Raw genomic sequence first — 15,687 nt, 5'->3', positions numbered from 1 at the left:
GGCGGTCTCTTGCTGGTCCCTGTCGATCCGAACCACCAGTCCCTCAGAGGTTTGAGGATTCTGCTCCTTCAACATCGGGCCTCAGCTCTGCCACCAAGAGGAGCAGGGAAGAGAGCGACACGGAGCAGGTAAGTGCCAAGAGGCATCGGTGGAATCTTGATGGAGGCTTGGACGAGTCTGCGCCATCGACTTCGGGCCTCGGACGCTCGACCAGCGGGAGCCGAGAAGCGAACCACGAGGAGTCAGCGCCTTCAACCTCAGTCGGTGGATCCTACACCTTCAGGAGACTCTGGCTGGGTCCTTTTCTACGGTGGACTGACGACAGCGACTCCGATTAGGACGTTCACGTTGGAAGCTTGTTTCTGGAGGAGCTGGTGATGCCACAGGTTGTTTTTGTTTCTGGAGGAGCTGGTGATGCCACAGGTTGTTTTTGTTTCTGGAGGGGCTGGTGATGCCACAGGTTGTCTTTGTTTCTGGAGGAGCTGCTGATGCCACAGGTTGTCTTTGTTTCTGGAGGAGCTGCTGATGCCACAGGTTGTTTTTGTTTCTGGTGGAGCTGGTGATGCCACAGGTAGGTTTTGTTTCTGGAGGGGCTGGTGATGCCACAGGTTGTTTTTACTTCTGGAGGGGCTGGTGATGCCACAGCTTGTTTTTGTGTCTGGAGGAGCTGCTGATGCCACAGGTTGTTTTTATTTCTGGAGGGGCTGGTGATGCCACAGGTTGTTTTTGTTTCTGGTGGGGCTGGTGATGCCACAGGTTGTTTTTGTTTCTGGAGGGGCTGGTGATGCCACAGCTTGTTTTTGTTTCTGGAGGGGCTGGTGATGCCACAGCTTGTTTTTATTTCTGGAGGGGCTGGTGATGCCACAGGTTGTTGTTTTTTTTGGAGGGGCTGGTGATGCCACAGGTTGTTGTTGTTTCTGGAGGGGCTGGTGATGCCACAGGTTGTTTTTGTGTCTGGAGGGGCTGGTGATGCCACAGGTTGTTTTTATTTCTGGAGGGGCTGGTGATGCCACAGGTTGTTGTTTTTGTTTCTGGAGGGGCTGGTGATGCCACAGGTTGTTGTTGTTTTTGGAGGGGCTGGTGATGCCACAGGTTGTTGTTGTTTTTGGAGGGGCTGGTGATGCCACAGCTTGTTTTTATTTCTGGAGGGGCTGGTGATGCCACAGGTTGTTGTTTTTGTTTCTGGAGGGACTGGTGATGCCACAGGTTGTTGTCTTTGTGTCCGGGGGGGGGGGCAAGTGTCCTTGGGCAAGACACTGAACCCCAAATTGCTCCTGGTTGTCAGGCCAGCACCTCATGTGGTAGCTCTCTGTCATCGCTGTGTGAATGGATGAAAGACGAATAACAGGACAAGTTCAACACACGTTGGATCAGAGCTCCACTTCAATGCAGCCATTTACCATGTTCTCTATCAGGGACAGCAGGATCCTCTCCTGGCTGCTGATTCCACTGACATCACATCTCACCTCTGCTGCTTCAGGTAGATCTGGGTTAAGTGAGGATCATGTGGATGGAAGGAAGCAGGGATTAGACCTCCTGAATAGAAACTGCTGCAGTTAATGGAGGAAACTCTGGACTATGGGTGAACAGGTAAGTATGGATGTTACTTCATGTATGTCAGACTGACATGGAAAGTAATGTCTTGTATTGTGTAGTAAGTCACAGTACAACAGTCTGTTCATTTCATGTACAATCTCATGTTTAAAGCTGTTAAGAATTCAAAGACTGTGAATCCTACTTTGTTTTTTGAGTGTGTCTCCATCACAGGTAAGTTTGTTGTGATTTTCGATATGATCAAATCTCCTGCAAGTTTTCATTTCACTTATTCAATACAGCACAGGATTCATTTCACTGTGTTTTACTTCTGTGCATTTTCCTCCTCAAGGTGCAGATGACAATCTCATGCAAAGCTAAGTGAATGACTAAATGTTCTGCATATCTCTGAGTTACTTTGAATATTTCTTCTCACTGTTGTATTTTTCTGCTTGTTGAACCAGACCCAGGTCCTGCAATCCACGAGGTGCAGCTCCATGCAGAAGACGAAACCCACCGGACGTCCCCTGATTCAGTGCAGCCAGCAGGATTCCAGTATATACACTACACCGACCTCCAAGAAGCTACGTGGAAGACCGAGACCCGATATCCAGAGTTTCCTTGACGACAGAGGCTGACCAGAAGGACGGATGACCAAAGGGTCAGCGGGAGAGGAGTGGTCCCCTGTGTGCCTCAGTGAGTAATTCCCTCAGTAGTGTGGTGATAAGCTGAAGCTAACAACACGTACACTTATGTTAACAGTACATCTGTTGCTATTTCTTCTAGCACTGAAGCAGTTCACTGAAGCCCGCCCTCCACCGCTCCACGGTCTTCAGCCTCCAGTGCGGAGGACGAGGACCGTCCCGATCCTACCCGCACCGAGGATGTTGTTCATGATTCCTCTGTGTTGGTGGGGTTGGGAAGCTCCTCACACTCACACAATGGAAAGTCACCATTTGACAGTGAACAAGAGAGAGCAGCAGTTCAGTTTAATAGATGAAGCACAAATGTGACACAAGCTTCAATAAAACACTGAACTGTTCTTTAAGTCCTGTTCTGACTTTCATTTCATTTTAACTTTTTTAATAAGTAATAAATAAATAATAATAATAAATAATCTAATAAAATCTAAACTAATCTAATGATTTAATCTAATCTAATGATATAACATAACATAACATAACATAACATAATATAATAGAATATAATAGAACATAATAGAATAATAATAGAAGATAATGGGGTTAAAACAGTGATACAGTACTGATCAGGATGTTAAGTTCGTCCCTGTTAAGAAGCATTTTTTAAACTTCATTACTCTATTCTAAGTAAATGTTACTGAAGTAAAAGTAGAAAAGTGAAAGCACCATTCAAAGTGCTCTTTATGCAGCTCTGTATCAGATTCCTGTTATTGAAAATCACTGCACCACATACAGTTCTACTTTGTGCTGAGACACGAGCTGCTTTAAAGACAAACAGGCAACATCAGTGTTGAAGACACAAACAGAGATGTTGGGAGAATGTGACAGTGTGGATTTGGACAACATCAATGTTCACAGTAGATGTTGGAGAAGTCAGCAGCAGCAGCACTCTGCTGCTTTTCTTCTGGTATCATGTTTCCCTCTTCAGCAGGAACTCAACACAGCTGCTTTGTGTCACTAGATGGCACCTGAGGTTTTAGGAGAGTTTCTCTCAGCAGTTGGTCAGAGAAATAAAAAGAAAATGTTTCTGGTGCATTATTGTATAAAACAAGTATAAAAATCAACAGAACACTCCATTTCCCTTTTCTCTCCTGATTTCTACAGACATTTCTAATTTATTTTTTGGAGGGGAATTACAGCGACACCTGCTGGTTGAATGGAGGACGGCAGCTGAGTAAAGTCTCATGAACAGTGTGTGTGACAGGGACAGAGACTATGGCAGGACACTTTATACTAACTGTGACAATCTGCTGTCATCTGCTGGTCTGCTGTCCCCTCCTTCAATGTCGTTTTCAAATCGTATTGACATGAACATAAGTACAGTTCCACCTCAGCAGCTTGTAGGTCTGCGAGGTTCCTTCCAGACAACACCAGAAACCATTTGTTTTATGTGTGAAATGAGACGACTTCTTAAATAGTTGGGGTGATGGCAGCATGACCGGGGAATAAGGCAATAAACTGCTGTAAATCACTTCTTCATACGTGCAGAACAAATAGAGTAGGCAGTAGAGAGTGGCTAGATTTTCCTCTCCACTGTTGCCTGGAGCTCTAAATGCAAACATTACATTGTAAAAAATGTCAGTGAAATGAACAGTAAAATCATTAAATGAAAGAATTGAAATAGAAAAACAAAGAATATTTACAGTAATATTTAGTGAACCACACCAAACTCTTAATTCTAAAGTAAGAAAAGGATAAAAGAATGATATTTCTATGTGTAATTTAAAGATTGCTGTATTTTACACTCAGAATATAAAAAAATGAATGATAATATTCATTCTATACACCAATCAGCCAGAAGCAGAGGGTAGCCTGTCTGCCCGTCATGATAGTGACTATAACACAAGCCGCTCATTTTAGTGCTCACTACGATGACAGCTGGCCGAAAAAACACACAGTTCACCACAGCTTGTTGTATGTGGGACTGTGTCGCTGCAGAGCGACAGAGGGTGACCTACACAACACATTAGAACTGAAAGAATTCCTCATATGGAAATGTTCAAGCTTCAATTGTACTTGAGGGGGACATTTTTATCTTTGTTCGCCTAATGGACAGTTTGTTGCTCATTTGTTCCATAGTTGTTTAACAGTTCTTTGTTTTTATTACTGTAGTGATCCTGGGGGGACCTGCAGTTGTGCAAATGAAACAGACAACAGGTGGGAATTAGAGGCAATAAGTAAGCCAAAACCTATAAAGTCCTGGTTCTGCAGGTGGTGGCCACAGACTGTTTTTGTGTCTGGAGGGTCTGGTGATGCCACAGCTTGTTTTTGTTTCTGGAGGGGCTGGTGATGCCACAGCTTGTTTTTATTTCTGGAGGGGCTGGTGATGCCACAGGTTGTTGTTGTTTCTGGAGGGGCTGGTGATGCCACAGGTTGTTTTTGTGTCTGGAGGGGCTGGTGATGCCACAGGTTGTTTTTATTTCTGGAGGGCTGGTGATGCCACAGGTTGTTGTTTTTGTTTCCGGAGGGGCTGGTGATGCCACAGGTTGTTGTTGTTTTTGGAGGGGCTGGTGATGCCACAGGTTGTTGTTGTTTCTGGTGGGGCTGGTGATGCCACAGGTTGTTGTTTTTGTTTCTGGAGGGACTGGTGATGCCACAGGTTGTTGTCTTTGTGTCCGGGGGGGGGGGGCAAGTGTCCTTGGGCAAGACACTGAACTCCAAATTGCTCCTGGTTGTCAGGCCAGCACCTCATGTGGTAGCTCTCTGTCATCGCTGTGTGAATGGATGAAAGACGAATAACAGGACAAGTTCAACACACGTTGGATCAGAGCTCCACTTCAATGCAGCCATTTACCATGTTCTCTATCAGGGACAGCAGGATCCTCTCCTGGCTGCTGATTCCACTGACATCACATCTCACCTCTGCTGCTTCAGGTATATCTGGGTTAAGTGAGGATCATGTGGATGGAAGGAAGCAAGAATTAGAACTCCTGAATAGAAACTGCTGCAGTTAATGGAGGAAACTCTGGACTATGGGTGAACAGGTAAGTATGGATGTCACTTCATGTATGTCAGACTGACATGGAAAGTAATGTCTTGTATTGTGTAGTAAGTCACAGTACAACAGTCTGTTCATTTCATGTACAATCTCATGTTTAAAGCTGTTAAGAATTCAAAGACTGTGAATCCTACTTTGTTTTTTGAGTGTGTCTCCATCACAGGTAAGTTTGTTGTGATTTTCGATATGATCAAATCTCCTGCAAGTTTTCATTTCACTTATTCAATACAGCACAGGATTCATTTCACTGTGTTTTACTTCTGTGCATTTTCCTCCTCAAGGTGCAGATGACAATCTCATGCAAAGCTAAGTGAATGACTAAATGTTCTGCATATCTCTGAGTTACTTTGAATATTTCTTCTCACTGTTGTATTTTTCTGCTTGTTGAACCAGACCCAGGTCCTGCAGTCCAAGAGGTGCAGCTCCATGCAGAAGACGAAACCCACCGGACGTCCCCTGATTCAGTGCAGCCAGCAGGATTCCAGTATATACACTACACCGACCTCCAAGAAGCTACGTGGAAGACCGAGACCCGATGTCCAGAGTTTCCTTGACGACAGAGGCTGACCAGAAGGACGGATGACCATAGGGTCAGCGGGAGAGGAGTGGTCCCCTGTGTGCCTCAGTGAGTAATTCCCTCAGTAGTGTGGTGATAATCTGAAGCTAACAACACGTACACTTATGTTAACAGTACATCTGTTGCTATTTCTTCTAGCACTGAAGCAGTTCACTGAAGCCCACCCTCCACCGCTCCACGGTCTTCAGCCTCCAGTGCGGAGGACGAGGACCGTCCCGATCCTACCCGCACCGAGGATGTTGTTCATGATTCCTCTGTGTTGGTGGGGTTGGGAAGCTCCTCACACTCACACAATGGAAAGTCACCATTTGACAGTGAACAAGAGAGAGCAGCAGTTCAGTTTAATAGATGAAGCACAAATGTGACACAAGCTTCAATAAAACACTGAACTGTTCTTTAAGTCCTGTTCTGACTTTCATTTCATTTTAACTTTTTTAATAAGTAATAAATAAATAATAATAATAAATAATCTAATAAAATCTAAACTAATCTAATGATTTAATCTAATCTAATGATATAACATAACATAACATAACATAACATAATATAATAGAATATAATAGAACATAATAGAATAATAATAGAAGATAATGGGGTTAAAACAGTGATACAGTACTGATCAGGATGTTAAGTTCGTCCCTGTTAAGAAGCATTTTTTAAACTTCATTACTCTATTCTAAGTAAATGTTACTGAAGTAAAAGTAGAAAAGTGAAAGCACCATTCAAAGTGCTCTTTATGCAGCTCTGTATCAGATTCCTGTTATTGAAAATCACTGCACCACATACAGTTCTACTTTGTGCTGAGACACGAGCTGCTTTAAAGACAAACAGGCAACATCAGTGTTGAAGACACAAACAGAGATGTTGGGAGAATGTGACACTGTGGATTTGGACAACATCAATGTTCACAGTAGATGTTGGAGAAGTCAGCAGCAGCAGCACTCTGCTGCTTTTCTTCTGGTATCATGTTTCCCTCTTCAGCAGGAACTCAACACAGCTGCTTTGTGTCACTAGATGGCACCTGAGGTTTTAGGAGAGTTTCTCTCAGCAGTTGGTCAGAGAAATAAAAAGAAAATGTTTCTGGTGCATTATTGTATAAAACAAGTATAAAAATCAACAGAACACTCCATTTCCCTTTTCTCTCCTGATTTCTACAGACATTTCTAATTTATTTTTTGGAGGGGAATTACAGCGACACCTGCTGGTTGAATGGAGGACGGCAGCTGAGTAAAGTCTCATGAACAGTGTGTGTGACAGGGACAGAGACTATGGCAGGACACTTTATACTAACTGTGACAATCTGCTGTCATCTGCTGGTCTGCTGTCCCCTCCTTCAATGTCGTTTTCAAATCGTATTGACATGAACATAAGTACAGTTCCACCTCAGCAGCTTGTAGGTCTGCGAGGTTCCTTCCAGACAACACCAGAAACCATTTGTTTTATGTGTGAAATGAGACGACTTCTTAAATAGTTGGGGTGATGGCAGCATGACCGGGGAATAAGGCAATAAACTGCTGTAAATCACTTCTTCATACGTGCAGAACAAATAGAGTAGGCAGTAGAGAGTGGCTAGATTTTCCTCTCCACTGTTGCCTGGAGCTCTAAATGCAAACATTACATTGTAAAAAATGTCAGTGAAATGAACAGTAAAATCATTAAATGAAAGAATTGAAATAGAAAAACAAAGAATATTTACAGTAATATTTAGTGAACCACACCAAACTCTTAATTCTAAAGTAAGAAAAGGATAAAAGAATGATATTTCTATGTGTAATTTAAAGATTGCTGTATTTTACACTCAGAATATAAAAAAATGAATGATAATATTCATTCTATACACCAATCAGCCAGAAGCAGAGGGTAGCCTGTCTGCCCGTCATGATAGTGACTATAACACAAGCCGCTCATTTTAGTGCTCACTACGATGACAGCTGGCCGAAAAAACACACAGTTCACCACAGCTTGTTGTATGTGGGACTGTGTCGCTGCAGAGCGACAGAGGGTGACCTACACAACACATTAGAACTGAAAGAATTCCTCATATGGAAATGTTCAAGCTTCAATTGTACTTGAGGGGGACATTTTTATCTTTGTTCGCCTAATGGACAGTTTGTTGCTCATTTGTTCCATAGTTGTTTAACAGTTCTTTGTTTTTATTACTGTAGTGATCCTGGGGGGACCTGCAGTTGTGCAAATGAAACAGACAACAGGTGGGAATTAGAGGCAATAAGTAAGCCAAAACCTATAAAGTCCTGGTTCTGCAGGTGGTGGCCACAGACTGTTTTTGTGTCTGGAGGGTCTGGTGATGCCACAGCTTGTTTTTGTTTCTGGAGGGGCTGGTGATGCCACAGCTTGTTTTTATTTCTGGAGGGGCTGGTGATGCCACAGGTTGTTGTTGTTTCTGGAGGGGCTGGTGATGCCACAGGTTGTTTTTGTGTCTGGAGGGGCTGGTGATGCCACAGGTTGTTTTTATTTCTGGAGGGGCTGGTGATGCCACAGGTTGTTGTTTTTGTTTCCGGAGGGGCTGGTGATGCCACAGGTTGTTGTTGTTTTTGGAGGGGCTGGTGATGCCACAGGTTGTTGTTGTTTTTGGAGGGGCTGGTGATGCCACAGGTTGTTGTTGTTTTTGGAGGGGCTGGTGATGCCACAGGTTGTTGTTGTTTTTGGAGGGGCTGGTGATGCCACAGGTTGTTGTTGTTTCTGGTGGGGCTGGTGATGCCACAGGTTGTTGTTTTTGTTTCTGGAGGGACTGGTGATGCCACAGGTTGTTGTCTTTATGTCCGGGGGGGGGGGGGGCAAGTGTCCTTGGGCAAGACACTGAACCCCAAATTGCTCCTGGTTGTCAGGCCAGCACCTCATGTGGTAGCTCTCTGTCATCGCTGTGTGAATGGATGAAAGACGAATAACAGGACAAGTTCAACACACGTTGGATCAGAGCTCCACTTCAATGCAGCCATTTACCATGTTCTCTATCAGGGACAGCAGGATCCTCTCCTGGCTGCTGATTCCACTGACATCACATCTCACCTCTGCTGCTTCAGGTATATCTGGGTTAAGTGAGGATCATGTGGATGGAAGGAAGCAGGGATTAGACCTCCTGAATAGAAACTGCTGCAGTTAATGGAGGAAACTCTGGACTATGGGTGAACAGGTAAGTATGGATGTCACTTCATGTATGTCAGACTGACATGGAAAGTAATGTCTTGTATTGTGTAGTAAGTCACAGTACAACAGTCTGTTCATTTCATGTACAATCTCATGTTTAAAGCTGTTAAGAATTCAAAGACTGTGAATCCTACTTTGTTTTTTGAGTGTGTCTCCATCACAGGTAAGTTTGTTGTGATTTTCGATATGATCAAATCTCCTGCAAGTTTTCATTTCACTTATTCAATACAGCACAGGATTCATTTCACTGTGTTTTACTTCTGTGCATTTTCCTCCTCAAGGTGCAGATGACAATCTCATGCAAAGCTAAGTGAATGACTAAATGTTCTGCATATCTCTGAGTTACTTTGAATATTTCTTCTCACTGTTGTATTTTTCTGCTTGTTGAACCAGACCCAGGTCCTGCAGTCCAAGAGGTGCAGCTCCATGCAGAAGACGAAACCCACCGGACGTCCCCTGATTCAGTGCAGCCAGCAGGATTCCAGTATATACACTACACCGACCTCCAAGAAGCTACGTGGAAGACCGAGACCCGATGTCCAGAGTTTCCTTGACGACAGAGGCTGACCAGAAGGACGGATGACCATAGGGTCAGCGGGAGAGGAGTGGTCCCCTGTGTGCCTCAGTGAGTAATTCCCTCAGTAGTGTGGTGATAATCTGAAGCTAACAACACGTACACTTATGTTAACAGTACATCTGTTGCTATTTCTTCTAGCACTGAAGCAGTTCACTGAAGCCCACCCTCCACCGCTCCACGGTCTTCAGCCTCCAGTGCGGAGGACGAGGACCGTCCCGATCCTACCCGCACCGAGGATGTTGTTCATGATTCCTCTGTGTTGGTGGGGTTGGGAAGCTCCTCACACTCACACAATGGAAAGTCACCATTTGACAGTGAACAAGAGAGAGCAGCAGTTCAGTTTAATAGATGAAGCACAAATGTGACACAAGCTTCAATAAAACACTGAACTGTTCTTTAAGTCCTGTTCTGACTTTCATTTCATTTTAACTTTTTTAATAAGTAATAAATAAATAATAATAATAAATAATCTAATAAAATCTAAACTAATCTAATGATTTAATCTAATCTAATGATATAACATAACATAACATAACATAACATAATATAATAGAATATAATAGAACATAATAGAATAATAATAGAAGATAATGGGGTTAAAACAGTGATACAGTACTGATCAGGATGTTAAGTTCGTCCCTGTTAAGAAGCATTTTTTTAACTTCATTACTCTTTTTTAAGTAAATGTTACTGAAGTAAAAGTAGAAAAGTGAAAGCACCATTCAAAGTGCTCTTTATGCAGCTCTGTATCAGATTCCTGTTATTGAAAATCACTGCACCACATACAGTTCTACTTTGTGCTGAGACACAAGCTGCTTTAAAGACAAACAGGCAACATCAGTGTTGAAGACACAAACAGAGATGTTGGGAGAATGTGACAGTGTGGATTTGGACAACATCAATGTTCACAGTAGATGTTGGAGAAGTCAGCAGCAGCAGCTCTCTGCTGCTTTTCTTCTGGTATCATGTTTCCCTCTTCAGGAGGAACTCAACACAGCTGCTTTGTGTCACTAGATGGCACCTGAGGTTTTAGGAGAGTTTCTCTCAGCAGTTGGTCAGAGAAATAAAAAGAAAATGTTTCTGGTGCATTATTGTATAAAACAAGTATAAAAATCAACAGAACACTCCATTTCCCTTTTCTCTCCTGATTTCTACAGACATTTCTAATTTATTTTTTGGAGGGGAATTACAGCGACACCTGCTGGTTGAATGGAGGACGGCAGCTGAGTAAAGTCTCATGAACAGTGTGTGTGACAGGGACAGAGACTATGGCAGGACACTTTATACTAACTGTGACAATCTGCTGTCATCTGCTGGTCTGCTGTCCCCTCCTTCAATGTCGTTTTCAAATCGTATTGACATGAACATAAGTACAGTTCCACCTCAGCAGCTTGTAGGTCTGCGAGGTTCCTTCCAGACAACACCAGAAACCATTTGTTTTATGTGTGAAATGAGACGACTTCTTAAATAGTTGGGGTGATGGCAGCATGACCGGGGAATAAGGCAATAAACTGCTGTAAATCACTTCTTCATACGTGCAGAACAAATAGAGTAGGCAGTAGAGAGTGGCTAGATTTTCCTCTCCACTGTTGCCTGGAGCTCTAAATGCAAACATTACATTGTAAAAAATGTCAGTGAAATGAACAGTAAAATCATTAAATGAAAGAATTGAAATAGAAAAACAAAGAATATTTACAGTAATATTTAGTGAACCACACCAAACTCTTAATTCTAAAGTAAGAAAAGGATAAAAGAATGATATTTCTATGTGTAATTTAAAGATTGCTGTATTTTACACTCAGAATATAAAAAAATGAATGATAATATTCATTCTATACACCAATCAGCCAGAAGCAGAGGGTAGCCTGTCTGCCCGTCATGATAGTGACTATAACACAAGCCGCTCATTTTAGTGCTCACTACGATGACAGCTGGCCGAAAAAACACACAGTTCACCACAGCTTGTTGTATGTGGGACTGTGTCGCTGCAGAGCGACAGAGGGTGACCTACACAACACATTAGAACTGAAAGAATTCCTCATATGGAAATGTTCAAGCTTCAATTGTACTTGAGGGGGACATTTTTATCTTTGTTCGCCTAATGGACAGTTTGTTGCTCATTTGTTCCATAGTTGTTTAACAGTTCTTTGTTTTTATTACTGTAGTGATCCTGGGGGGACCTGCAGTTGTGCAAATGAAACAGACAACAGGTGGGAATTAGAGGCAATAAGTAAGCCAAAACCTATAAAGTCCTGGTTCTGCAGGTGGTGGCCACAGACTGTTTTTGTGTCTGGAGGGTCTGGTGATGCCACAGCTTGTTTTTGTTTCTGGTGGGGGTGGTGATGCCACAGCTTGTTTTTATTTCTGGAGGGGCTGGTGATGCCACAGGTTGTTGTTGTTTCTGGAGGGGCTGGTGATGCCACAGGTTGTTTTTGTGTCTGGAGGGGCTGGTGATGCCACAGGTTGTTTTTATTTCTGGAGGGGCTGGTGATGCCACAGGTTGTTGTTTTTGTTTCCGGAGGGGCTGGTGATGCCACAGGTTGTTGTTGTTTTTGGAGGGGCTGGTGATGCCACAGGTTGTTGTTGTTTCTGGTGGGGCTGGTGATGCCACAGGTTGTTGTTGTTTTTGGAGGGGCTGGTGATGCCACAGGTTGTTGTTGTTTCTGGTGGGGCTGGTGATGCCACAGGTTGTTGTTTTTGTTTCTGGAGGGACTGGTGATGCCACAGGTTGTTGTCTTTGTGTCCGGGGGGGGGGGGGGCAAGTGTCCTTGGGCAAGACACTGAACTCCAAATTGCTCCTGGTTGTCAGGCCAGCACCTCATGTGGTAGCTCTCTGTCATCGCTGTGTGAATGGATGAAAGACGAATAACAGGATAAGTTCAACACACGTTGGATCAGAGCTCCACTTCAATGCAGCCATTTACCATGTTCTCTATCAGGGACAGCAGGATCCTCTCCTGGCTGCTGATTCCACTGACATCACATCTCACCTCTGCTGCTTCAGGTATATCTGGGTTAAGTGAGGATCATGTGGATGGAAGGAAGCAGGGATTAGACCTCCTGAATAGAAACTGCTGCAGTTAATGGAGGAAACTCTGGACTATGGGTGAACAGGTAAGTATGGATGTCACTTCATGTATGTCAGACTGACATGGAAAGTAATGTCTTGTATTGTGTAGTAAGTCACAGTACAACAGTCTGTTCATTTCATGTACAATCTCATGTTTAAAGCTGTTAAGAATTCAAAGACTGTGAATCCTACTTTGTTTTTTGAGTGTGTCTCCATCACAGGTAAGTTTGTTGTGATTTTCGATATGATCAAATCTCCTGCAAGTTTTCATTTCACTTATTCAATACAGCACAGGATTCATTTCACTGTGTTTTACTTCTGTGCATTTTCCTCCTCAAGGTGCAGATGACAATCTCATGCAAAGCTAAGTGAATGACTAAATGTTCTGCATATCTCTGAGTTACTTTGAATATTTCTTCTCACTGTTGTATTTTTCTGCTTGTTGAACCAGACCCAGGTCCTGCAGTCCAAGAGGTGCAGCTCCATGCAGAAGACGAAACCCACCGGACGTCCCCTGATTCAGTGCAGCCAGCAGGATTCCAGTATATACACTACACCGACCTCCAAGAAGCTACGTGGAAGACCGAGACCCGATATCCAGAGTTTCCTTGACGACAGAGGCTGACCAGAAGGACGGATGACCATAGGGTCAGCGGGAGAGGAGTGGTCCCCTGTGTGCCTCAGTGAGTAATTCCCTCAGTAGTGTGGTGATAAGCTGAAGCTAACAACACGTACACTTATGTTAACAGTACATCTGTTGCTATTTCTTCTAGCACTGAAGCAGTTCACTGAAGCCCGCCCTCCACCGCTCCACGGTCTTCAGCCTCCAGTGCGGAGGACGAGGACCGTCCCGATCCTACCCGCACCGAGGATGTTGTTCATGATTCCTCTGTGTTGGTGGGGTTGGGAAGCTCCTCACACTCACACAATGGAAAGTCACCATTTGACAGTGAACAAGAGAGAGCAGCAGTTCAGTTTGATAGATGAAGCACAAATGTGACACAAGCTTCAATAAAACACTGAACTGTTCTTTAAGTCCTGTTCTGACTTTCATTTCATTTGAACTTTTTTAATAAGTAATAAATAAATAATAATAATAAATAATCTAATAAAATCTAAACTAATCTAATGATTTAATCTAATCTAATGATATAACATAACATAACATAACATAATATAATAGAATATAATAGAACATAATAGAATAATAATAGAAGATAATGGGGTTAAAACAGTGATACAGTACTGATCAGGATGTTAAGTTCGTCCCTGTTAAGAAGCATTTTTTTAACTTCATTACTCTTTTTTAAGTAAATGTTACTGAAGTAAAAGTAGAAAAGTGAAAGCACCATTCAAAGTGCTCTTTATGCAGCTCTGTATCAGATTCCTGTTGTTATTGAAAATCACTGCACCACATACAGTTCTACTTTGTGCTGAGACACAAGCTGCTTAAAGACAAACAGGCAACATCAGTGTTGAAGACACAAACAGAGATGTTGGGAGAATGTGACAGTGTGGATTTGGACAACATCAATGTTCACAGTAGATGTTGGAGAAGTCAGCAGCAGCAGCTCTCTGCTGCTTTTCTTCTGGTATCATGTTTCCCTCTTCAGCAGGAACTCAACACAGCTGCTTTGTGTCACTAGATGGCACCTGAGGTTTTAGGAGAGTTTCTCTCAGCAGTTGGTCAGAGAAATAAAAAGAAAATGTTTCTGGTGCATTATTGTATAAAACAAGTATAAAAATCAACAGAACACTCCATTTCCCTTTTCTCTCCTGATTTCTACAGACATTTCTAATTTATTTTTTGGAGGGGAATTACAGCGACACCTGCTGGTTGAATGGAGGACGGCAGCTGAGTAAAGTCTCATGAACAGTGTGTGTGACAGGGACAGAGACTATGGCAGGACACTTTATACTAACTGTGACAATCTGCTGTCATCTGCTGGTCTGCTGTCCCCTCCTTCAATGTCGTTTTCAAATCGTATTGACATGAACATAAGTACAGTTCCACCTCAGCAGCTTGTAGGTCTGCGAGGTTCCTTCCAGACAACACCAGAAACCATTTGTTTTATGTGTGAAATGAGACGACTTCTTAAATAGTTGGGGTGATGGCAGCATGACCGGGGAATAAGGCAATAAACTGCTGTAAATCACTTCTTCATACGTGTACAACAAATAGAGTAGGCAGTAGAGAGTGGCTAGATTTTCCTCTCCACTGTTGCCTGGAGCTCTAAATGCAAACATTAATTTGTAAAAAATGTCAGTGAAATGAACAGTAAAATCATTAAATGAAAGAATTGAAATAGAAAAACAAAGAATATTTACAGTAATATTTAGTGAACCACACAAAACTCTGAATTCTAAAGTAAGAAAAGGATAAAAGAATCATATTTCTATGTGTAATTTATAGATTGCTGTATTTTACACTCAGCTGGCCGAAAAAACACACAGTTCACCACAGCTTGTTGTATGTGGGACTGTGTCGCTGCAGAGCGACAGAGGGTGACCTACACAACACATTAGAACTGAAAGAATTCCTCATATGGAAATGTTCAAGCTTCAATTGTACTTGAGGGGGACATTTTTATCTTTGTTCGCCTAATGCACAGTTTGTTGCTCATTTGTTCCATAGTTGTTTAACAGTTCTTTGTTTTTATTACTGTAGTGATCCTGGGGGGACCTGCAGTTGTGCAAATGAAACAGACAACAGGTGGGAATTAGAGGCAATAAGTAAGCCAAAACCTACAAAGTCCTGGTTCTGCAGGTGGTGGCCACAGACTGTTTCCCTGTCCTCTTCCTGTCTGGATGATTTCTGGTCACTTGTGCACTTTGCCAGTGTCCTCACCACTAGAGGTGGCATGAGACACTGTCTGGAACCCACAGAAGTTGCTGCGGTAGTGCAGTTCATCCAGGATGACATATCAATGTGAACTGTGGCAAGAAGGTTTGCCGACATCCACAAGTGGAGATGCTCAGACCCATTGTAAGACCATATGCTGGTGCCGTGGGCCCTGGGTTTCTTCTGATTAATACAAGACTATTGTGTTTTATATTTCACTTTGG

The sequence above is a fragment of the Anabas testudineus genome, chromosome 19 (genome assembly GCF_900324465.2).
Source record: "Anabas testudineus chromosome 19, fAnaTes1.2, whole genome shotgun sequence".
Classification (NCBI taxonomy): domain Eukaryota; kingdom Metazoa; phylum Chordata; class Actinopteri; order Anabantiformes; family Anabantidae; genus Anabas; species Anabas testudineus.
This window is presented reverse-complemented; position numbering follows the sequence as displayed.